Here is a 26661-nt window from a genome sequence, read left to right as displayed (position 1 = left end):
GAAAAGATCCCATAGCAACAAGGAAGTACAAATTTGAACTATCAAATGAGTAATGGATATAACATAGCATCTTCCCAAACAACACCTTGCTCTTTACCGAAGAGAACTGCAGCAATAACTCTGCGTTCAATCCTTGTCAGGGTGCTCTTTAGGTGAATTGCATCTACATGTGTATCCAGCCACTTGCATGACCTAAAACATCTAACACTTTGCTTTTAGACAATGACCATACTTGTTTTCAAAGACAGAGAGAGCAACAGCTACACAGATAGACTTTTACTTCACGCCATGTACGGTTTTCCTGTTTTAACACTGCCTTCTAAACTGAAGGGCTGAGAGCTGAAATTCTGGATTGGCTAGTTCTAGAACAGCCATTGGGTGGCAGTAACTGTATCTTTTTATGACTTGCAGTTGCAGCAAGCTACAAAATGCATTCAATCAAATGAGGAGATCTTGTTGAAACAGTGGATTCATTTATACATTGCAGTCTCTCCCCCTTTTTTTCTGTCTATCTATGTCTCTCTATTTCCTCCCTCTGTTTCTTCTTTTATCTCCCCTGGCTTCTTGCTTTTTGGATGGTGGTGGCTGTTAATCAAGTTTGTTTGGGGTTTATTTTTTATTTATTTTTTTGCCTTTATATATATATATTTTATTTTTAATATTGTATTAGATGGTGTGTGTGCTCACTTGTCAGCTTTATTAAGGATTAGCATCGTTCGGAGCAAACAGACAACTGGCTTGTTTTATTTTTTTTGTTTGTTTTTTTTTCTTCACGTTTGGGAGCACTAGGACCCAGGAGACGCTGTTTCAACCAGCAGGAGTTATTTCACATAGCAGTACAGTATAAGGAAAGCCCCATTGGATCTATTATTGCAGGATACTTGTGAAACATACAGAGATTTCTTCTTCTTCCCCTGGCTGCATCTTGAATATGGAGATGTTGCATGTGTGAGGAAGCCTGGCTTTGAAAGGCTGCAGTCTGCAGTGAAGAATTCCTCATCAATATTCTCTTTTTTCTTGTCCTGTTGATAATTGACTTCTTTGGTTCAATCCTATTATATTCCTTTTTTTTCCATCTTCACCTTCCTTTGCTTCACACCTGGTTTGGATCTGAGAACATTACTGGCTACTTTGAGAGGTAGAGGCATCTTGTACATGGGATCCTAGCTATAGATGGAATTAACAGATTTGATGGTAAACTTGGCACTTATGCATTTGGATACTGTTACTAATTGGTAGCAGAATATAAAATAGAAATATCACAGGGATTATTAATACGTGGATCTGCTGAATAAGCATTGTGATGACCAGCTATCACCTTGCTGACTGATACCAACACAAGAACAATTTGGAAGATCGTGCTGGGTAAGATGCCTTTCTGTCTATAAGCAGCCACTGTCATATAACTACTCCAAACTTGGGTGCTTCTAAAAAAAAATGGGGGCTTCCTGATTGCTTCTGAGCCTTAAATATGTTGGATCTGTGGGTTTAAGTAAAAATATTGACCTGCAAATCATATTTTGGTTGTTGTCTTTGGTAATCAGGGCACAGGCTGCTTTCAACCATATATCATATTGGGGTTGAATCATACAGCAATTCATATTCATTTTAATGCAAGATTATTTTTTTTTGAGCAGTTGCTACATCTGCCAAAGAAGCAGATTCTTCATAAAAGACAGCCTGTGGTTTATATTGTGTGGAAACACACTGATCTCTAGTTATTTATTAAAGAAATGCTTTTATTCAAACTCTGATTAGTATATGCAGCATACATCAGCTGCAGAATTCTGCATGAGAAAAAAAATACACACACACACACACACACACACACACACACACACACACACACACACACACACACACACACACACACACACACACACACACACACACACACACACACACACACACACACACACACACACACACACACACACACACACACACACATTTAGCCATTTCTAATAGAGACTAAGATTGTTTTGCCTCCACCATGAGGTTAAATGCCATTAAGTGTATTGGTATAGATTGGCATGCAATTATTTCTGCAGATTCTGCAGGAGAATTATATAGCTACAAGCTCTTGAAGAAAATCAGCAAAGGACAGAGCTTAGCTCCCAGTATCAATTCCTGCACAACCCTTATTCTGTCAGAATCACTACAGCAATGTAGTCAATTAAAATACTGTAGGTTCCTTCCACAATAAACCATCCTCTATGCAGGTAATCAGGACAGTATAGAGCAAATTCTAAATTGTGCATGCACCAGTGTTGTATTAAATCCATGCTTTGCATCATGTGTTGGGCTAATTGGTGACTTTTTGGGTATAGATTACAATAAAAAGTTTGTGTAAAATATCCATGAAAACTTGGTAAATACAGCATCAAAATGCATTTCAGTTTGGTAGAAGAAAAGAACTGACTGACTGTGACAAGGGGGCATTGCACAGTAAAGTTATACAGTAACAGAAGTCACACTATGTACACTGCATTACATATTAGAATTCAAAGAAGGGGGGCATGTATATTAGTATGATGCTGGGGGTCTTTGTCAGAGCTGTCATGCTGCATCTATAAAATGATTCATATGAAAAACTTATTTTAACTTTTCCATGGTGGTGTTATAAAAAAAGGTACAGATGAATTGGCCAGAAGATACTGTGTTAAAAATGGTGGGGAGGGAGAAAAAAAAAAAGAGGCAAAAATATTTTGTAGAAGTTTTAAGATTTTACTGCAGTTCGTTAATTTATTTTTCATCTGTTAAATACCAGTTTTTCCATACTATGTTTTGTATTTGGTCCAAGGATTACAAGTTTAGCTTTTAGGGTTTCACGCTACCTTGAACACATTGTTACAAAAAGAATATTACAAATGTAAGGCAGTACAATGCTGCCATTGATTAAATCTATCCACACAGTCTTTGTCAAGGTCAGTGGCGAGGCCAAGATATTCATGCCATGTTTGCAAACAATGTAGCAGGGTTAGGGGGTATTGAAAGGGGCATTGAACAGAAACTACTAAATAGGAGGCAAAACAAGTAGCTTTCTTGTGTGTCTGACTCTTCATTGATTCCAAGATGGGGTTCTGTTCCTTACACATGCGCACACCATACCACCAGATAGAGAGTGAGTTAAGTTTTGTGACCAATTAATAATCTGTATTTATGGATGTTCTACTTCTAATTGATTTAGCTAATTAAAAATGTATGGGGTGTGCAAAGAGTCAATACATTATCATCCACCACCTTAATCCATATTAATAGTGTTAAAGAAAAAAAAAGGAAAATGCAGAGAGACATACACACACACACACACTATTTATGTGAATCCAATACATACAGACTATTAATATGGATCCAACACACACACACATTCTCTCTCTTCCACGCAGTTTGCTTTTGAAATGGACTTCCTGAATAAGTCATGTTGTATTCTGCAGAATGTTGCGATTACTTTAATAATGAAATGTGGGGAGCTCTGTACTGTACAGATTTCATATCACAGTACATATATTTTTAATAGAGTTCTGTACAGCGAGATGGTTTATGGGTACAAACCAGAGGCAGATGTTAGCCACTAAAGGACCCCACTTGTTTAGATTTCCTTGCTGTCTGGTATAATTAGCTCCACCAAAGGAAGATGGATGTCTTTAAAAGCTCTTTGTCGGATATTCCATGTTAAATGCGATAATGAAAGATGCTATCTCTGCTGGCCATGGCCAATTGCATTTGTTAAACGAGAAAAAAAAAAATCAAAACAGGTTTATAGAAGTAGCCACCTGATCTTAACATAAAAAAGATCACACGCCATTAGTTTTTTTTTCAAAATAAGCCAATATTTATATAATATTGATCATCTATTGTCAGAGATGTATAGCAGCAGTCATGTGTCAAACCACAAAATGGATCATCATGCAGGAATTTGATAAAACATAATTAAAACACCCTTTGGAAAAAAGGGTTTGCTTCTCAGGAGTTAAACATTAACTGTTTGAGTATTGCAATTGGTTGCAATGCAATGTTTCAGATGGTTAATTGCATGGTTTTGAGGTTTTGGTGATTGTTATGCTTAACGCCTACACATTTATGTAATGATGAGTTATTCATATATTAAACTGGGCACCCAGAGGAAGAAATGGGAGCCTGATTCAAATCTAGTATCAGTTTATTGTGACTTACTAATTCAGTTCCTATGGTGAAGGAAGTAGCGTAGGTTTAATTAAAGAGAAATTATTTAATTGACAAAAGGAGACAACAGACTAGAATTACATGGATATCTATCTATCTATCTATCTATCTATCTATCTATCTATCTATCTATCTATCTATCTATCTGTTTGTCTGTCTGTCTGTCTGTCTGTCTGTCTATTTCTTAGCCGACAATGTATTATCTATCTATCTATCTATCTTTTTCAATAGTGTTTTGAACACTTTGCTTAGTGTTATAAAACCGTAAATCGTATAATTAAGAACATTCTGCCATTCCCAGGAATTATGTCATCTCAGTGAAATGTGAGTTGGAATGCAATGAGCAAGTGAAAATTGAGGGCGCATACAATACTAATGAGCCTAGGTTGAGTTTCCTGTAGCCAAAGCAGGAGGTTTCTATTGATGTCAGCACAATTCCTGCCCACCTCTCTTCAGTTTTCTTTCAGTGCTGACACTTACTGTAATTGACAGTGTGACTATGCATCATACCACTCCAGCAATAATACACGGTAATAAACAATTACATTAAATTGTATTATTTTGAAATCAAGGCACCTATAAAACTGTGAGCCTTTTAAAGTAAAACACATACAATGGTGGACCTTTTATCATGGATGGATATTGATGGTAATGGTGTGTGTATGTTTGTGGCGGGGTGGGGGGTGTTGTGATGAAACCCATAAATGACTTCAATCTCATGGTTTCTCCAAAAAAAAAGTCCCATTCCCTGTTATATAATGCTGAAATAGATGATAGACAGACAGACAGACAGATAGATAGATAGATAGATAGATAGATAGATAGATTCTTAGTTTTAGTTTTTGTGAGCAATCTAGAGCATGTTCCTGAGATTATTGGCCATTGTACTCTGTGATGATAGTCAAACAATGGTAGCCAAACAGATTAAAGTGAACAAGGCATGGACTATGTCATCGGTCAACAGTACCGAGTTAAAAACATGGACTGCTATTTGATATAATGGACAAATAATGGAATACGTGTATGTTCCAATAGTTTTTAATTGTAAATGTTTGCAGGTAGTGTCTTTGCTTTAGGTATGTGATTTAATGTTTCAGGTGTCAGAATAACACTGTGAGTAGGACTATAGATCATGCTGGATTAGTTCTGACTGTAACATATTGTAATGGACCTATTAAATGTGACTAAAGAGTGTGACATATTAAGAAGAAATATTCCAGTCATCTCTTGAGCAGTTAACGGATTGCTTCTACTTTTTTTCCTAGCAGTTGCATTTTTGGAATGTTACAATGCACCTGTTTATAGCAAAAATAAATAACATTGAGCATTCAAAGAACTGTTACACAATTGCAAAATCCTGTGATTGCATGAATATAACTCTCCAATACTAACCATACCTTACAGCATGGGTACCACATAATAAACAACTAGGATGAACAGGTCTGAATATTTGGTAAAAAAAAAAAAAAAAAAAAAAAATATGCAGTAAATGTTTAATGCTATGGAGCCAGCTTGAATTCTAGTCCCTTAGATATGTTCTGAAGGCAAAAAAGGATCCAACTGGTATCAAATAGGTACAGTGAGTTGTTACTGTGTATTAGTTTTGGATTAAGTGGCGAATGGGACAGGTGCTAATGATTATGATGGGCCTAAACATAGACTGTTATAGGTAGGACATCCTAACAAATTCATACCTCCATTGTGCTCTGGATTCAATGGGACAATCGCAATGTTCTAGCTTTGTTCTACCATTCTAAATTATTTCTTTAGTAACCTGCTTATCGAGAACACCAATTCAAATCCCATGCTTTCATCCCCATGAAATCAATATGTGAAAGGGTATGGTTGCTTCAGGGGTGTGTTATTAATGAAGGATATTCAGTTATGAATGTTGTTTCTTATGCCTCAACTATAATTTAACTCAATATTCTTACCCACAATACTGATGCATGCAAAATGACAGCCAGTTGGTTGCCAAGTTACCAGATTTACTTTCTTGGTATGATAAAGTAGCCTTGGATACCAAGCATACACAATTAATGCATTAGTGCACTTTCTCTCTATTAACACACAAGCTAAAGTCAGACTCTATACTATCCTTCCCAACTATGGCTATACTTCATGTATTCCACTTCCTTTGTGTCTGTTTTGTTAATTTTATTTGTCATTTTCTTATATTTTTTCTGTGAGTAACAAAAACATATTGTGTTAAAATAGTAAAAACAATGACCTTCTGCAAATATAAAATGCAGTTTTTTTAGAGCTGAATGGATGCTTGCAGGTTGCATTGTTTATGTCAATCACTCTCTTCCATCTGTCAGGCCAGTCTGTCTGTACCCATTTTATAAGCACAACAACTCGCAACTCCCTCTTTCACTGTAACAGACTCTCAAATTCTCAGTCACCATGGCTTACATATCCACCTCTCTTTCTCTCCTCTCGGTAGCATGGTGTGTTACCTATTACTAGTACCTGTAGCAGGAAGGGATTGCAACAGAGACATAGCTAGCTGCTTTTATTGCCTAAGGCTAGAACAGAAAATGTTGGCCCCACTACCCATAGTATTGTTCCAGACACTGAGGATGGTATAGCATGGCTCCTGCTTGTGGGAATAAGTTGTAGGGGTAGGTGCTGTTTTTGTGTGGATATGACTTGTAGTGGATTTTTTTTTTGGGGGGGGGAGGGGGCAGGGGAAGGGCTGTAACACGTGTGGGGGGAAACAGAGGTTGTAGGTTGTATGTCTGTGGCAGGGAACTGGATGTAATATGTATGGAAGTATGGGCAGCAATGTGTGTGTTTGTGGGTGAAAGGGGCTAGATTGTATGTGATGGGCTGCAATGTGGAGTACTATGGCTGTAGTGTAGGGGGTTAGAAGCTGTACTAAAAGGAGGTTGGGGTGTAGTGTAGAGGGTAGAGACAGTAGTGCAGATGGGGAATGGGGGGCTGTAGTTTTGGGGGTACAGGCTGTAATGTACAGGACAATAGGGAGTATGGTGTTTTAGTGTAAGGGGGTTTGGGCTTTAGTATAGAAGGAGATAGGGGCTGTAGTGTGGGGGTGGGGCAGTAGTAAAGGGGGTGGGGTTTTGTAGTGTACAGGGCAGAGGCTGTAGTGTAGAAAGAGATGGGGGTTGTAGTGTGGCAGGATGCGGCTGTAGTGTATGTGGAGTATAAGCTGTAGTGTAGAGAAATATACGAGCTATAGTGTGGGAGGATAGGGCTGTAGTGTAAGTGGGGTAGAAGAGGTAGTATAGATAAAGATAGGGTCTGTAGTGTGGGAGGATAGGGCTGTAGTGTAGAGAGAGAGAGGGGGGCTGTAGTGTGGAAGGATGGGGCTGTAGTCTAAGGGTGTTGCTTTCTGTATTGTACATGTATTGTTGCTGTGTGTCTGTAGCTTTGAGGTGTAGAGAGGGCCACCTGGATTTCTTGCTCTGGGTATTCTAATGACATATCTTAACTTTAATCTTTGTTTAGCAGATAACTCCCTTATTTGTTTTCTTTATGTGGGAATGACATATTTAAGGACACCAAAGAAGGGAGCTATCTGCTAAACAAAGCCCTAATTTGGTATCCTGAAATATGGCATATCCCATATAAAGGTACCAGGTTAGGAATGTATGTACAGTAGATGAAATATCAAAATTATTTTGGCTTGCCATATTTAAGGAAATACAAATTAGGGAGCTATCTACTAAACACGTATACATTTATATGCATGCTGTCATGTTGATCTTGGGGTTTTAAAGTGCGTAATTGTTAGAGTGTCACATAAATGGACACACAAAACTAGTTTCTCCATTATTTTTCTCCTTTATGCTGTAATCTTATCTGCATTATTAATATACTGGGAAAGATGTGAAATCTCATCTGTAAAACAACAACAGCAAATCTACTATTATGAACAGATTTCTTTTCTTCTCCTACATTGTTTACCTTTGGGATTTGCTCACTAATCTGAGAATTGTCAGGAGTTGACAAGGGAATATAAAATTTTAGGTCAAAGTAGCTGAGCTGGAAAATTGACTGACCCGAAGAATGTTCCTAATTTCGCTATTTTTGTTTAACATTTACAATTCCCTAGCAGATTCACACAAGTCCCACTTTAGCTAATAAACCCCGCAGAACCCTTCTACCATACTTATAATTTCTATTCAGGATAATAATTCCTTTACATATATAATCATGTAACAAGAATTTTGAAACATCACTTTTATAGTCTCCAATAATTACAAAGGTGAAATCACCTTTATGCATAAAAAAAAAAAATAATAAGTATAATTGTATAAATTCTTATTATAAACGTGTTGAATGTGTATAGTATAGCAGATTCATTAAGATGCATCTGAGGTTTATCTTGAAGTAGGGCATGAATGTGTTTAGTCACTAAGAAGAAGATTTTCAAGAAAAAATAGAATAATAAAGAAGAGGAAGGGAATAGTGATTTAGAAATCTACTACTGATCACTTGTGTGTGATGCATAATGTATGCTCTATTGCTTTGCTTTCTCTGCCTCTAGTCAATACATGCCAGTCCTCTTTGTTCTGTCTTATTCTTTGGCTGCTGCATCTCATGGCTCTGTTCCGATTACTTGTACTCTATGCCTTTCTTCTGCTTCTCTTAATCTTCACTGTTGCCCACTAGGGTATAGTCTTGTTTATATGTCTTCTATATAGAAACTTCCACTTTGTAATTATGGCTACCAGTGATGAGCTAGCATTTTAAAATTCTTGCATTAAAATTCACGCTCATCAAGTTAACCAAAGGTCCACCAACTGTAGGTGTGTGGTGTAGATAACCACACTGTGGCACGAAAAACATTGAGTTATCTACCAATATAAGCAAAGCATTGATAACTATGTCACAAACATCACAAATATCTAGATCTATAGTGGATGGACAAGTAGAAAGTGTTTGATTACGTAATGCAATGTCTCCACTGATGGGGATCCATAAGGCTGCAGATCTGCAGGTTCCTTGTACTGAAAAGTGAACAACATGAATGCTATGTTTAAAGAAACAGGTGAAGGTGCTCACTATAATCAATCAATCAATCAATCTGCATTATAGCGCTTGGACGGTACAATCCTCTCCTCCGGATATGTGTAGATCTGCTCAGGAGTGCATCTGATAGTGCTCCAACAGAAAAAAACATAGATACTCCAATGGTGTAGTATGTACATATAAATATAATAAAAAGAAATCAAGAGGTATCCTACTTACAATTTTTTTAAAATACATACAAATAAAATATATATATAAGTATAAGTATCAGTTGAAACAAATATATGTAAAGTAAAAAGGGCTCCAATATACACTTTACCTGTTTCGCCCCTCAGGGCTTCCTCAGAAGTGAGAAGTAAGGGGTGGAACGCATAAAGTGTGTATTGGAGCCCTTTTACTTTGAATATATTTGTTTTAACTGATACTTATACATATATATATATATATACATATATATATATATATATATTATTCTTATGCATTTGATAATAATTTACTGCTAAAATGTGTGTCTTTCACATGCATTTGGTTTAGGTCAGGAGTTAATATTAAACTAAAAGAAACGGTGTGATAAATATCAAACGAATAAGTGGGCAGCAACATACGTTTACAAGCATCTCGAATTGAGTGTAAGCTCAAAATTCAGAAGAGTATGTGCGCTTCTAGATGTACTAAAATAACTGTAAAATATGTAAATATGTATTTATTGGTAAAAAAAACTCATATAAATTAATAAATCAATTAAATCTTTAAATTAAATACATGACTGAGTAGATCTGTTGCTGAACGCAATGTTTAAAAAACAAAATAAAATGAAATAAATGTATCCTGACAAATATAAATTCCAAAGTAGATACTTGACAGACACTATGGATACAATGTGTGAAGCAAAGTATCTAAATATATAACTAGTGCTTACAAAGTAATAAAAGTAAAAAACATATATATAAAAAAAAAACAGCAAAAGTACTTTGCCTCGGTGGGGGCCCCCACCGAGGTATAATAGAAAGGGATAGTGATAGCCAAACGAAATCCGTCGTGGGAGAATAGGATGCTATACCGCAGTCAGGATTGAAAGAGCACTCCTACTCCCGATGGAAAATAATAATAACTGTCCGTAGATGGGATGAGGTGTGTTGCACCGCGGTCGGGGTCTTCAAAAAAGACCGCGGTGTGAAGAAATCAAACCATGACAGGACGCACTGGAAACTGATTATCTCGTGATATCAAAGGCTAACTATCCCCAAACAGCAACAGATCCGGGCATCACGCTAACAGGTCAGGAGTTCTTAGTTGTAGTAGTATATAGCCAGTGGTATATAGCCAAGAAAAGTTCAGTTCTGATTGGCTGTTTAAAACCCCCTAAGGACCAGTGACATTTAATGCCATCATAACAATCTTGTCCCTATAAACCTTGAATCTGAGTCAATCTTCCTGATGTTTGAGGACCATTAGTTCTATACAACCTTCTAATTCAATGAGGCAATGCATTTTATATAGGATCTTTAAAGATTAGATGGGCGGAATTATTCAGTCAGTGGTCCCTAAGGGTTTAACTCACTGTACTAGTTAACGTTGTGGATGTTGAGAGAATTTGCCTAGTCTCCGGGTTTGCAGGACTGATCGAGTGGTATTGAAGCAATTATTGTTCCTTGCTGTTCCCAGAATATTGTATTTTTGGTCCTTATGTGTATTCTTTCACATTTATTTGCAAATTTGCAACTTTCTGCCTGAATTATTCATGGTATTTTTATTTTTTATAAAGAATGGTTATACCTACTGGGGAGACTAAATTTAATACACTGGGAAGCCTCTGTTATTTATTGATATGAAACAATAAAGGGATTTCCCATTAATTTTTTTGCACACCAAAATATTTGTAAATCATGCTGTTAGCTATTTTATTTTGTATCCATTATTTAACCCCTTAAGGACACATGACGTGTGTGACACGTCATGATTCCATTTTATTCCAGAAGTTTGGTCCTTAAGGGGTTAAAGATTCCCAGAACAAAATATGTGAAATCAACATTCATAGTCAGTGTATTGCCCTGAACATCTAATGTTAATAATCACCATTTTTTTTACTTAAATCGTCATTCTAAACACCAAAACCCCTACAGCTTTCTGTATGGTACTAAAATGTCCATGGTCTATCTCCAGATAAATCTGCCAAATCATTTCACCATGGTTTGACACTTATCTTGGTCAGGCTGGGTGATTTGTTCAAGACTGGAACGTATTAGTTGGTTGAGAGTGTTCAACTGACCCTTTCAGCCTATGAATGAATGCTCACATTGGCATCTGGCATCTGCTGCTTTTAACATTCCAGCATGGTTTGACAGAATACCTTGGAATGGCATCAGGGCACTTCTGATACCATACTTACTAAAGGAAACTCTAGAGATAGTGCTTTATTATTGTATTGGTATATGGTATAATGCTCCACTCGAGAGGAGAAACAGACAAGACATGTCTTTTTGTAAAGTTTACACATTCTTAATTAGGAATCGTCAGTACTATTTTTGGACAGAACTTAATTTTACACATCTACATTAATTTAAATAGAAGTATATTTACTCATTTGCAAATTGGCATCAAGAAGAATATAGAAGCTTCGGCTCATACCTACTTGTCCTTAATTTGGTTTTGAGTAATTTCCACGTAATGTGCCCATTGCATGCTTTTTAAATGTAATATTGTTCGATATTTAGGATTGTAAGTAAACGATTCCTGTAAAGTACATCTGATTTAGATTTTACGTTCTTGCACATTATATTTACAATGACTTTACCATGAGAAATCCCTGGATTATACTGGTGTGTGCATGTTGAGCAATTCTGAGGATTTAATTTACAATGAAAAGTGCATGGATTTTATTACCAATGCCATCTACACTGTGAATGATAGATACTTGCTAGCAGATGGGCTCTGATGGAGTACACATCATAAAAACAAGCAGTCCTCAGATTTCACATCTCAGCGTGAAAAGTTAGTACACCTGGGGTGTAAACTACTTACTGCTACTGGTAAAACAGTGTGGACAAATTGGATGCTTTTTAGAAATATTTCTCATCTTTTACTCAAGAAATAATTTAAGTGTGCACTAGGCAAGCCATTGTACCATTTCTAAGTGTCATTTTTCATGCAAAAAAACAAGTATCCTACATTTGCATGAAATGGCTTCATTACTGAATTTATTTTGTTTTGCTGTAAATATTGTATAGTGAGTTTTTGTAGGTAAGTGGTCTCTTCGTTAACCAGTGGGTAAGTTAATACCAACGTTAACAGAGGTAGGGATTTTTTTCCAACCTATCTCATCAACTGACCTACAAGAATATTTTATGGACATTTTACTATGTTTAGTGCAGTGCTCATTACAAAATCCATAAAAAATAAACCACAATAGCAAAGGATTTATATCTTTTTAGCATTACTGAACTATATGACACATCAGACTGCTAATGCCCTGAGGAATTGTGCTTTTATTCATTTATTGTTGCTGCTTGTATTTTTTTAACAGCCATTTGCTTTAGGTGTTTACGTTTAATTAACTCTACAAATTATATAACAGATATACCACATACAATATAATTTCCTATGTAAACTAGATTTGAAGGCATACTTCACGCTATTGGTTTGGAACACCATTTTAGTGCATTATATAAATATGTAACCAGGGGGTTGCACTCACCTGAACATGCGTAAATGGGGTGCTGCTGGGGTGCTGCTGGGGGCCAATTTATGCTGTCCTGATGAAAGCTCCCAAGTGGAGCTGAAACGTTGACCTGTGGAGTAAAGTATTGTTTATTTTTTATGAATCCTGGGAGTGCTGATTATTTTTGCTTTATAAATGTATATATAAAATACAGAATCCAGCGCACTCGCTTATTCACTAAACAATGATTTCAAATCTTAGAGATTGTAATAGTTTTATTTAAAAACACCTCACCTAGGCAAAAAATTATGGGGGTTTAGTTACATTATAAGATCATACATTGCATATGCATGCCAACTACGTCAATGTACCCCATTATTGGCAGGTCTTACACTAGCAGCCTAATGCTTGCTCTTATGAGATTAATCCACTTACTTGGGATATACTTCCTTACTGGGACTCTCTGCAAGTCAAGGCTAAATAGGATCCTGGAATAAGGGACCTGTGACAGGGAGGGGTGAAAACCAAGGAGTTGGTCTGGGACTCCCAAATATATAAAAGAAACCAAGAGGGCTGCACTCACCTGAACATGCATACATTATAGGGTGCTGCTGGGGCCAAAATATACAAAATACAGAATCCAGCGCACTCGCTTATTCACTAAACAATGATTTCAAATCTTAGAGATTGTAATAGTTTTATTTAAAAACACCTCACCTACGCAAAAATTGATGGGGGTTTAGTTACATTATATGATCATACATTGCATAAGCCTGGCAACTACGTTAAAGTACCCCATATTCGGCAGGTCCTATCCTACATTAGCAGCCTAATGCTTGCTCTTATGAGATCTCATTTTTATATATATATATATATATATATATATATCTATATATATATATATATAGATATATATATATATATATATATATATATATATACACATACACACCGTGTATTAAAGGTCTTCTGTCTTTGTTTGTAGAATGCTCCCCGTTTGCAAGTTCTAATGTGTGGGAAACAAGCTTACTTCCTGTTCTAGGTATTTCCATATTTTCTGATCATGTGATCTATGCAAGTACCAAAAACTGACTCCAAAAACAGTCACTGCTCACTCCCTTTTGGCTTCCTGTGTGGTTCTTATATCGCAATCATTTTACCTTACTTAATTCCTTGCCTCCCAAATACATTAAATACATTGTATATCGCAAAGATACATGATGTATTCAATGTAACATTTTGAAACATCACACAAAATATATCTGTTGCCATTTCCTCGTCTTCGTAAGTTTTACTCTTCATGTAACATCCACCGACAGTCCAACCGCACTCTGCCTAACTTGCCCTACTTGGCCACTCTACCCCCAGTCAGGGCAAGTCTCCTGAGTGATGATGACACGCTTTGTGGTTGCCAGAATGCTGGTGTTCCTTTACATCCTGATCAGCTCTAGCAGCATCGGCTAAAGGTTTCCATAGCTACCCCAGCTCAATCACTGTGGTTGCTATGCATTGGAGAGCAGAAGGACCACCTACGAGAGGTCTTTTCTGCTCCAGTTTGTCAGTCAAATCATTAGCATAGGTTAAAAGCTGAAGATTTGACAAAGTAGAAGAAAGACCTATTTTAGTCTTTCTCCTTATCTATTAATTTGCTAGCAAAACTGTTCGCACAATGTATAGATGAAATGTTAGTATCTTTAAAATGGGCATAAGTTGTAGGGAATGTTACAGGTACACTCTAAGCGCCTGTATACTCATTGTACTCTAATTAATTTTGCAGAGAATATTGACCCAATTAAATTATCACATTACAAATCTGTATCCTTTTTAGTATTTGTTTGAGTATATTTATGTATTATTTGCAAAATGAGAAAAGATGATTACCCATCCAAAAGTATAGAAATCTCTCCTACCCTGAATCAGGTCTCCATTTGTGTTTAATTTAAATTGTCATATCACTATATACACTTCCCTTTTGTTTTTGGTGCATTTTATATTGATGCAACATATTGAGAATATGCTCTATACAAGGTGAAAGCTTTTTTATCTCCAAAAATGTATGTATATTTAGAGATTCATGTATTCTGGAATATTTTTTATGTTATTTTAATGTGTTTTAATGTGTTTTTGATTAGAGTGAAGGTGGCCCTTAAAGCAAATAAACCTGTTATGTGGCGTGTGTATGTTAGAGTGCACTTAGTTATGCTGGATTTATTAAGTAATTTTCAGTAGTCTTTTAACAAAATAATATTTGTTTCCTACTTTAACTCTCTCTACCGATCATCCCTCCCAATTTGTAGCATTTCACAATTGCCCCTAATAAGGAGGGACAGTCCCTATTTGGGTCCAAGTCTCTCTGTCCCTCTTTTGTACCCTAATATCCCTACTTTCTAAGCGTTCCATATTGCTGGTATGTCCCGAGTGCTTAACAGAGTAAGAAGAATCCAAGTGATATGCCTTTAAACAATAATAAATGTGTTTACAAATCAGTCTGTGCAAACAAGATATATTGTTTTTAAACTAAATAAAATGTTAGTTATATAAATTCTTATTAGTAAGGAACCTACACCTCTCAGAATAGCCACACCCCCACTCACACCCCTAAATTCAATTCTGTGAGGTGTGTACACATGATTGCATAGCAATATTTTTGGATCTAAATAACATATTAGTCTGCAGTCTAAGCTTAAAAACTGAAGCAGAAACTGAAAAACCTATTTGCACTCCGTGTATATTTTTGATTATTTAGTAATATAGCATTTGAGAAAAATAGTCCTTTACAATTCAGTAAGTTTAACACAGCGTTTGCAACTCTAAGTGTGCTCTTGATGCATATTCTAGAAAATGTTCTTAACATTCACTTGTTGAGTTACATACATCATTATTTCAATCAAGGTAGCTAAACTGCTAGGAAGCAGATTAATACTTTTCAATCTCCAAGAATACTTTTTTTATTGTTCAGTATAAATTGTAGGATTAACAAGGCTCTCAGGTATCCAAGTGGTTGACTATGCAATAGAAAATGGCCTATTTGTATTTTGACTTTAGGTAAAATATTATCTTGACACGTCTGAGTCCTGAAATAATTACATTCTGCAGTATGTATAGGTGGTTTGAGTAATTTTTTTTTTAAATAAAGAATTGCTGTAAAATGTTTCTAAAAGAACAGTGCAGTCTACAGATGTGCTAGAAGAAATGATATTTTTAATGTTGAATTACAAATGCTATGCTCTCTTCTATGTAAGTTTAATGATATTATCCACCAAGTTCCTACATTTTTCTATTGACTGATGAGGGTATATCTTTGAGTCAAGCCAGGTTAAACCCACATAATACAAAAACTACTGTTTTGAATCCTTTGGATTTTTTTTCAGCTCTGAAAAAAGAATCAAGTTCTTTGCCTACTTTTAAGTAATTTGATTTCAGAAGACAGCCTGACCAGGATTTTAATTCTAAAGTACTTTTAGAATAATGCCAGATATTTGCAGTAGTTCATTTAACGCTATATCTCATCACGAACATGATGTTGGTCATTGTTTAATTTATGAATCCATTACTACAATATATAGTATTCTTCAAAATCCACGTGGAGTGAATGGAAACTATGGTATAAAAACCGCCTCCTCTTTCTGAATGTGTTATGAAGATAATTAATTTAAACAGTGCAAAGAAACAAACAAAAGCAAAATAAGATAACTTTACATTACATTATTTACATTACACTATCAACAAGAACACTTTACATTATATAGTAGATTTTCCTGCAACTGCATTTGGATCCCTCCCGTCATTAAGAAACTCTTATCCTATAAACCCCTTTGCAGATATCAATGTTGTACTCTCAAGCATACGCAATTGTGCAGCAGTGGTACGGGCACTTGGTGGATGTTGAGATTCCAAATTAAGAATGTTTAATGTGTGTGTATAGTGGATGCAATGTGTGTAGTGGATGTAGTGTGTGCTTAGTGGATGCAGTGTGTGTGTGTGTGTATAGTAGATGCAGTGTGCATAATGGATGCAGTGCTTGTGTAGTGGATGCAGTGTACATGTAGTGGATGCAGTGTCTGGGTTTGTGTAGTGGATGCAATGTGTAGTGGATACAGTGTGTTTTTGATTAGTGGATGCAGTGTGTGTAGTGACTGCAGTGTCTTTGTGTAGTAGCTGCAATGTGTGTCTGTGTTTGCGGTGGTGGATAACGGATAATTGGGTTTATTGCCCCCTTCCTATATCTTACATGTGGTCAGGGAGGGGGGACACTAGTTTCACTATTTATTTTATAGCAGGGTTATTCACTGAAAGTGAGCAAACCTATTCTGTTTCCAGTTAGGCTATTTTGGTCAGACATTTAAAATAACTGTCAGCAATATTATATAAAGTAAGAATTCAAAGGGATAATTAAAATTTAAGGCTAAAATAGCTAAATAAAAAAAATCAGTTATGCTATTAGTACAGCTACTTCAGCCTAAAATTTGAAATCCACTTTGAATTCTCACTTTAATGAATAATGCTGTTGGAATTCACTTTGAATTTCCAGCAATTCTCTCAATAGTGAATAACCATGCTTGTCTATAGTAGTGAGATATTCCATTTTGAGGGCTGGGTTCTCTTAGCAGAATAATGGCTAGTAACACTTTTTACCAAAGTCCTTTATTGATGTCTGTAGGACAACTTTTATTCAGTAAGTCCTTATTGTGCTCAGAGAGTACAGTCCTGTATTTGTCATAATTCCCAATCATAGGGTAGGTGCAAAGTAAATGTTTTCTCTGCTTACTGAAAGGTGAGTTCCCCATTGAAGTCCACGGGAAAATTACTGTTTAGTATGCATAATAAACTGTTATTGTACTCAGAGAATACAGCTCATATTTTGCAAATTAAAGTTTTGAGCATGATGAAAATAGCTTTTGAGAGATGTGTTTGCGTAGATTTGTTCAATAAGACTTTGGGTGGGTTAAGAGTCTTCCATACATGGTCAAACTGATTTTCACCAACTTTAAATCGACACTATTACTGTCTGTGGACTTTGCAGAATTTACAAAGACCCCTGACAGTGACATTGCCGCTGGGATTCTTGTGGCCGGGCCAAGGCATATACCTGAACCTGTCACTCGTGGGCACGGCTTCTTCTCCTGACACGTCTTCTTCAGCTTTTGGAGCTTTGGCATCAGGAGCCGACGTCACTGCTGAACTCTTGCACATGCAAGAGTACAGCTTTGAGGTCTACGGAGCATATCCATATCCATAGATAGAGCCAATTCCCTGCCGCCATCACTGGTGACACTTCCAGATGGGGGTAACTCTGCCCAGTGTCTAGAAGTGTCAGGTGTAGAACATATACACAGACAAAGTAGTCCCTACTTTGTCTTAGAATATCTCTTGACTGGGTTGGAATTTTGGTGAAATTCAAACACAGTCAATATGAGCATTTCATAAAAAATTCTATCTTTATGAAATACAATTTGTTCAGGGATGGTGGGATGCTGCCAGTGCTGCTAAATCTCTCAATTGCTAAATTATATCGAAAACAGCAAATGGGGGATCGAGTCAGTTGCATAAATTATGGCACAACACATCTTGCATAGATGCAACATATTTCTGTGATTGAAAGAATTAGAATTAATATCTTGACGTCTATTCATTTCTATGTACAGTTGCCAACATCAGCTAATTTGATTAAATGTCCATTTTATTGCAGGATTAACTAATTACAGTGTTACTAGTGAATAAAAGTGACTGCATGTATACCATTTTCTGGTTGTAACCTCTCTCAATGTAGAACACGCAGCTACTTGTACCGATACATAACTGTCTGAGTAAGTTATATCGCTTTTATACAAATACTGTATCATTTTTAAAGTTTAAGCTTGGCTTCTAGCTGCTGCATTATGAATCTGGAATGGCTCCTGATTTCATATCTGCATTACAGTTAAGGCAAAGAGAAAAGTGATTAAGTATGCTAAATGATCCTCGGCATTTTAAAAGCTGATGATCTTACTGAACAAAATGTGAGCTTTCTATTCCTCTCACCTTCAATACATTTTTTTTTAATTACCCTATGCCCCTGGCACAAAAATTACACTGTAAGCTCTTTATCCCAAATTGATTTTATGTACAATATATGAATTTATGCAACAAAGAATATTATTTATTTCAGACTGAACTTTTACAATTATCGTCTTGGATGTACATTTCCATACGATCTTTGTCTAACAATAAAATTTTAAAAATAATAATTATAATAGTAATAAAAGTGTAAGTGTGTGTGAATGTTTGTGTGTGTGTGTGTGTGTGTGTGTATGTTTATGTCCATGTGTGATAAATGCATTTATGCTTTTCAAACATCGGATGATACAACAAATAATGTATGTTTGACCTTCAGGATACTTCCTTGTTGATTCGTAGGTCAGATAATAAGATCATAATAGATCTGATTTAAAATTGATATTTACCTTAGTTGTTTGATCTGCACTTATCTAAAATGTAATGTTTGGATAGTCTATAGAAAAAGATGAAATCTCGGTTAAGGCCACTATGTATTGCTATAGCATATATGCATGTGGCAGGCATATTTTTTTTATAATTTATAGTACAAGAGGAATTATCCAAATGTGGACTCATTATTGATTGTGAAATGCTTCAGTAAAGTAATTGAAAGTACAATTTTATGGAGTGCACTTCTTATAAAGTCAAATTGGCCAGTTGTTTCTTAACCAATGCCCTCTACTTGTTTTACATATGAATAATCCGATTCCATAATCCTATAAACAAAGATGTCGCAGTTTTATTTCATAAATATTAACTGTAGTTCAAAGACTATTATAGTCTTTCTAGCCTGCAGCAAATTTAGAGGATAAAACAAAATCAAGATTAATCCCGAAAAAAGCTTTATAATTTGATATATGTTGGAGGGGAGAAAATACCAATGAAACAATATTGTAAAATAGTAATGGAATATAATGTCCTTAACAAGCATTACTTGGATTTTATTGCATGCAGGGCACAAATAAAATAAAAAGATAAACTTACATGTTGGCTTGCGGCATATAATCATATGGTTGTTGAGCTACCTCCAAGAGATTTGAGCATAAGCAATGTATTAAATACAGATCCTTTATCCAGAAAATTATGTCGCATTATAGAGCTTGAATCTGCTATTACTAGTGAGATCTATTTACTAAGCGGTGAGCTACAGTGAACTGACTCTTGAACTGAGTTCTGGAAAAACAGGAACGTAAGAAAATCATCAAGTTGGCTAAATGAAAGATTATTTAAAAAATATTTTACCTTCAATTGTGCAGGACAGGTCTGTACAATGTTTAATACATAGAGCCAGCTGTTTAGTAGATATTTAACAAAGCATTATTTTTAAATAATTAAATGAAAGATGCAGATCATAGGATATAAGATCAATTATTTCATGATGATTCTTAAAGGGACACTATAGTTACCTGAACAACTTTAGCTTAATGAAGCAGTTTTGGTGTATAGAACATGCCCCTGCAGCCTCACTGCTCAATCCTCTGCCAGTTAAATCCCTTTGTTTATGAACCCTAGTCACACCTCCCTGCATGTGACTTGCACAGCCTTCCATAAACACTTCCTGTAAAGAGAGCCCTATTTAGGCTTTCTTTATTGCAAGTTCTGTTTAATTAAGATTTTCTTATCCCCTGCTATGTTAATAGCTTGCTAGACCCTGCAAGAGCCTCTTGTATGTGATTAAAGTTCAATTTAGAGATTGAGATACAATTATTTAAGGTAAATTACATGTGTTTGAAAGTGAAACCAGTTTTTTTTTCATGCAGGCTCTGTCAATCATAGCCAGGGGAGGTGTGGCTAGGGCTGCATAAACAGAAACAACGTGATTTAACTGATAAATGACAGTGAATTGAGCAGTGGAATTGCAGGGGAATGATCTATACACTAAAACTGCTTTATTTAGCTAAAGTAATTTAGGTGACTATAGTGTTCCTTTAACGTAAATTATTAACGATTCTAACTCTAAACAGAATAGGTCATTTTTGCAAATGTTGTACTCTCTGAAAAGTGACCCCTTCAGATGTGTACATGCTTCTATATGAAAATAAACCCATGAAACAGTGGACATCAAAAGCATCTTGTATGTCTATTTATATGAAGTCTAAAAGTACCTGCATGGTTATTACACACATCAACAAAAAGGGACACAGCTGTGCTTTTTATTTTCAATACTTTTAGGATGTCAGAGAAATGAAAGAGTTCGATTTACCACTTATTTTACAGATTGCTTTTGATTAGTAGGAAATAATACTTGAATCATGTTTTTTTTTAGGTTTTTTTCTTTTTCACAGTGTGCTTTGTTATTTCACGAAATCACTTTATATGTAAACGCAGGCAGTAATGTATCTTAGTTGCAGTATTATACACCACTGGGTCACAACATACTTCTCAAGGCACACAGTCTATTATTTATTAATTCCCTTGTTCTGTTTCGAATGGGATACTGACAGATCCTAAAACCAGCCTACACCATTCCCTATGATTAACGCTAAACCCTAATGTGTTCGATAAATTCAGAGTATTGCATAAACCTATATTTATAAACTCCACACGTGTTATAATCACCCCAAGCTATGCTGCATTAAAATCCTCATCCACAACAATACCGTCACACTGTGCAGTGTAACTAACTACAGATATGTGCATTAAAGTGGCAAAGTCACAAAGTATATATTTGGATTTGTTATTTTTTTGTTAGTATTAGAGAGAACCCTGGGTTAGGAACTGAATGGCATCAAAATTAGACCTGAACCTCTCAGGAACCCACTTAGGTTTCCAGCCCATGTCAAACACCCCTTAGCAATAACCTTGATTTAGTCCTAGAACTGTTGACACAAAGGCACAGCTATTTCTACTGTCTAATTTAAAGGAACTCTCTGACCCCCTGTCAAGTTGTTAAGGTGACAGAAGTGTCTGGGCACTGCCTTACCATCAGAGGTTAAACCATTTTCCAAATGTTCTCAACTTATCACCAGTTACCAAGGCAAATCTTCCTGGAGGAGACCGTGAGCAGAGCAAAGAACAGTGTAGGAAGAGTTTTTTCAGATCAGTGAAGACCAACTACAGGCCTTAAAATAATCCAAAAAAGGTTCAATCCCCACAGGTAAGACAGTCACCAGGCACTTCTGCCACCATTTTATATTTATATAAAGATATGGTTAAGCGCTAAGCTAAGTAACAAATGATACAATAGGCAGTAGACACTGTGATAAAGAGGAACTCAAAACAAAACAATAGAAACACAGATTACGCTAAATACCAGATAAAAGAGAAAATAGTCCAACTGGGTATAGTCCACAACTTTCTTGTGTCCTTTATTCTTGTTTCCAGTAGGATGGGGCTAGGGCCACAGGTACATACAACCCACCACCCGCCACCCCCCAGAAAATAAAACCCAATAGGGCAGAGTGCTGTAGGCAAAGGGACAACAGATGATGTGCACTTAGTGAACACTCACTCACATTTATCAGAGCTCATGAACAGCTTTAGTTTTGCTAGCATGCAGTGAAATATATCCAGCAACAGATAGGCATTTCTTGTGATGGACAACTGTTAGGCCGGTAGTGGATAATACACTGTTCCTCAAATGAAAAAATAGCAGGTGTGGACTATACCCAAATTAAATATTTTCTCTTTTGTATGGTATTTGGCACAACCTGTGCTTCATTTGCTGTTTTGTTTGGTTACTCCTGCCACCATAACAACATTATGCAGCTGTTATGGTGGCAGAAGTGCCTGAGATGCAGCTGTGTTGGAGGTGGAAGTGTACCTCTCTATGCTTACACAAATGACTAAAGTGTTCACACAAACTCACATTAATGCTTAACCTTTGTTCCTCTATGTACATTGTTTTATTGTATGGGTATCATGGTCCACACCTTAAGCTCCCACCAACATCTAAAATCGACTTTCTCTTTTGAATCTCTACTATAAATCTATTACTAGAGGTACTAAGACATGTTTGCTCATGTAGTTGGATAGACGGATAAAGACAAATGAAGAATAATGCTGATGTATCTTTTATAAAAAAAAAAAATCCATTTCAGGGTCCTGGAGCCAATATAATAAATATCAAGTAAGTTTTAGGAGTATTTCCAGAAACCTGACCTGGTGTTACTTTAGCATTGTTTTAGGATTTGGGCAAGAGTTAGCACTAGGGCAAAAGTTATGGTTCTTTTAATCTTATAGCAGCACCTGAATGTACATGCCTGCCGTGTATGGCTGAGACTGATGTAACCTCAAAAAGCAGCTTGATAAATTTCCATTTGGATTTTTGGTTTTTGAATGATTGGCTAGACCATTAGCTTGATAGTTCTCTAGTACCACTATACATATTAAAGGTTAAATATGCAGTGTATGCAAATGGACCAAAATGTATTTAATATATTATGTCACATAATGACTACATAGTATCTCCTATGTTCCTGCCTACCAAACACTGCTATATTGAAAAAGTAAAAAAAAAAATGTCAGGTGTGCTGTTAAGCATTGTACAATACACACACACAGACATACTACACACATTCACAATTTTAATGACAGTTTCCTTGTAAAGTGCCCTAAGATGAAAGATTGTTGAGCATACAATCTAGTGTTGTCCTGGATACAAAGTAGGGATTGCTAGTGGAATAACGAACAATTTCTAAAAGGTACATTATGTATAAGAGAATTATCATTTATTGAGGAATACAATTATCTCCAGTGTATGACTGATTATGCTGAGTGAATCTGAAAATGGCTACATACTAAGCACTCAGATAAGTAATGGTTGGTAAAAAGATATAAAACCTTCTTCCTCTGCACTATGTCCAATAAAGATAAAGAATACTTATGACTACATCAATATGTCTCAAATGGGTCTTATGTATTATTTATGAATATTGATCTCAGGTTTTCATAAAACTTATTCGAGTTTTACTATTATAATTAAAGGCACTGACTTTATTGTTCTTTAGGGGTCCACTTACCAAGGTAAGTATTGTGTCTCATGAGATAAATATATGTCTTGTTAGATAATATTCACCTGGTGCTTTGAAGTCCTAATGGGGCTGATTTATCAGTATGCTCAACGTTTTCCTGTTTTTGATAAAAACAGCTCTAATGGCTAACACAGCAAAAATGCTGTTTATCTCACAGACGCCAAATCATTTTTCACAGCAAATCTGTAGTTTCCTTTTGATTTAAAATGATTTAGCTTTCCAGAAATCTCCATAACCCTGGAATCTATGTAACTTCTAATGCTTATAGACTGCGTAAGTTAAAAATGTACAGGTAGATGTGTTTTTCTAGTGAACAACAATACACATACAAATTATTTTCTCATACAATAAACAGTAGAAATGTGTGACATTTTTGTGCAAAAATCATAATTTGGATATGATAATCCATTTGTATTACAAAGTATTAAAAATTGCTCATGTTCCACACCTCTGCTGTAGGCTCTTGATGTGAGCTTCCGCCCACACTTATCAATTGTACAACAAACAATAGGCATTTTTTGCAGCTTTTAATTTCATTGATTAAAATTACTTATTACATCGCAAATGGTTCTGAAATCATTTTTATCTGTGAATGATTCTAAAAAGGCATTGGAATAAAAGGATAATTTTTCTAAGCTAAGGTATTTTGAATTCTATAAATAAATGAGTAAATATCTATATAAGCTTAAACTGTAGACAAAGTATATTCAAAATATGAAGTTGATGTTTTTAAAATAAAGAATTTCTTCCCTTGAAGTTTATAGTGCCCAGAATGTTTGTTTAACCCCTGAAGGACCAAACTTCTGGAATAAAAGGGAATCATGACATGTCACACATGTCATGTGTCCTTAAGGGGTTAAAACATATTGTTTTATACAGTGCACAGTCAGAAATTCTATAAAAAGTGCACTCAATCTATTTCGCATTACTTAGACCATCGTATGAAAGGAGCTGGTTTCCAGTTCCACTGGAACTACATCTTGTTCAATGTTTTGCCGCTTGTTGTTGAAATATATCTCCCACGATGGTTTTAAAGTTTACATTTGGGTAATAAGTTGCACAACAGCTGGAGGCTGTTTTTTTTGCCATCCCAATACTAAGCAGAATTGGATATATTGCAAATATTTTTTTTTTTTTTTTTTTTATTAGAAAGGCATAACCTGTAAATATTAAATCCAAATTACAGATAAACATTGCAAGTGGTAAAACAAAAATACATTCTTGGGATTTGCTAAGAGTTGTCTTAAAAAGACTTTAGGATAACTAACTACTAATCCGAGGCTGGAGGTATTAGCTTCCTAACTACTGTAGCCATTTCTCTAAAGGTCTCTTTATATTGTCTTGTGTGATGTTCTCTAAAGATCAATGATGTAATAATGGGTCACAGTCTTTAAAAGAACACTATAGGGTCAGGAACACAAAAGTTCATTTCTGAACCTCTAGTGTTGAAAACACAATTTAGTCCACCTGCCCCCCCCTCCCCCCCCCTCCTAATCCCTCTTAAATAACTTCAAATCTTACCTTTAATCCTGAGTCGTACAGGTCCGCTGGTGCTGGTTTCGCCAAATGATCTGCCTCCTTAGCTGAAATTATTAGGATTGATGATCTCAGACCATAACAATGCGTTCTGTTGGGAAAGGTCAATTCTGATGATCTCAACCAAGGGAGCAGGATGAGCTAAACATCACCCTGGCCAATCAGCATCTCCTCCTAGAGATGCATTGAATCAATATATCTCTATGGGGAAAATTCAGCACCTTAATGCAGAGCACATTGAGCAGCACTGACTCAGGAAGCAACTCTAGTGGTCGTCTGAGGAATGTTTACTGTAAAAAGCCTGCAGGGATAGGCTATAGATACCAGAACAACTACAATAAGGTGTAGTTGCTTTGATAACTATAGTGTCCCTTTAAGAGTCCTATATCAAAATGGAATGTCCATCTCATTTAAAGAATGCTGCACTATAAGAGCTGTAAATGCAAAATACACAGGGCTCTCCATAATAGCACATAGCCTTTACGGACCAGACTGTGATCCTTAATGGGTTATGATTATGTGCCGAAACAGGGTAAAAGTTTGTGAAATTTTGCCACACAGTGTCAAACAAGGGATAAATGCACTTATTTATTCTGTTTGGTAACATTGAACAAAAGGTTATTTCAATATTTTTCTGCTTTGAATTATAGTCTTGTGTACGAAGGTTTCCTAACTCCATCCATGAAGGTCATCTTTGGCCTTTACGTAGATAAGTGTTCAGCCATTTACCTACAGTTATTCACAAATACCAAATATTACAATACAATTCTGTTAAATATCTGGCATATAATAGCTCAAATTGGATTGCTATGACTTAACAGAGTGTTGTACAAGGAAAATGATGGTTATTACCATCAGAGCCTGTGTTCTAGGCAGTGTCTGTGATGTACAATCTGACACAATGGCATGACCTATTCTTTCATTATTTTAAATCCAGTTTTACATTAACTACATTTAAGGTTACATTTCTTGTATTCTCCATGACAAGTTGGCACAAGAACATGCATCATTTAGACTAATTATCCCAACGTCAATTTTTTTACATTTTAAATATACAACTGGAACTTGCACACATATTTATATGAATTTATTAACAAGAGTGCTATTGCTAATAAAACAATATTTTTAATTACCCCACAAATATAAAAATACACTGCAGTGAAATAATTTAATAACTATATCAAATTAAGTAAATAAAAAGTAAATAAACATTGACTTATCACCCATACCATGAATATGCAAAATAATATAAAAATAAAAAAAAATTAAATCAAC

At 35.7% G+C, this 26661-nt stretch overlaps 1 protein-coding gene across 1 annotated transcript in view; it reads left to right on the top strand.

The window, feature by feature from the left end:
- Positions 1 to 716: 716 nt before the first annotated feature.
- IL1RAPL1 (interleukin 1 receptor accessory protein like 1) overlaps positions 717 to 26661 on the top strand; it is a 1343461-nt gene continuing 1317516 nt past the window's right edge. The window contains exon 1 of the mRNA XM_063444288.1: positions 717 to 1365. The gene's annotated coding sequence lies outside the window, so the exon portion shown is untranslated. The remainder of the gene's footprint in view (positions 1366 to 26661) is intronic.

This window comes from Pelobates fuscus, chromosome 1 (genome assembly GCF_036172605.1).
Source record: "Pelobates fuscus isolate aPelFus1 chromosome 1, aPelFus1.pri, whole genome shotgun sequence".
NCBI classification, from domain to species: domain Eukaryota; kingdom Metazoa; phylum Chordata; class Amphibia; order Anura; family Pelobatidae; genus Pelobates; species Pelobates fuscus.
The sequence above is the reverse complement of the archived record's forward strand: the minus strand, read 5'-3'. Positions and strand labels throughout refer to the sequence as shown.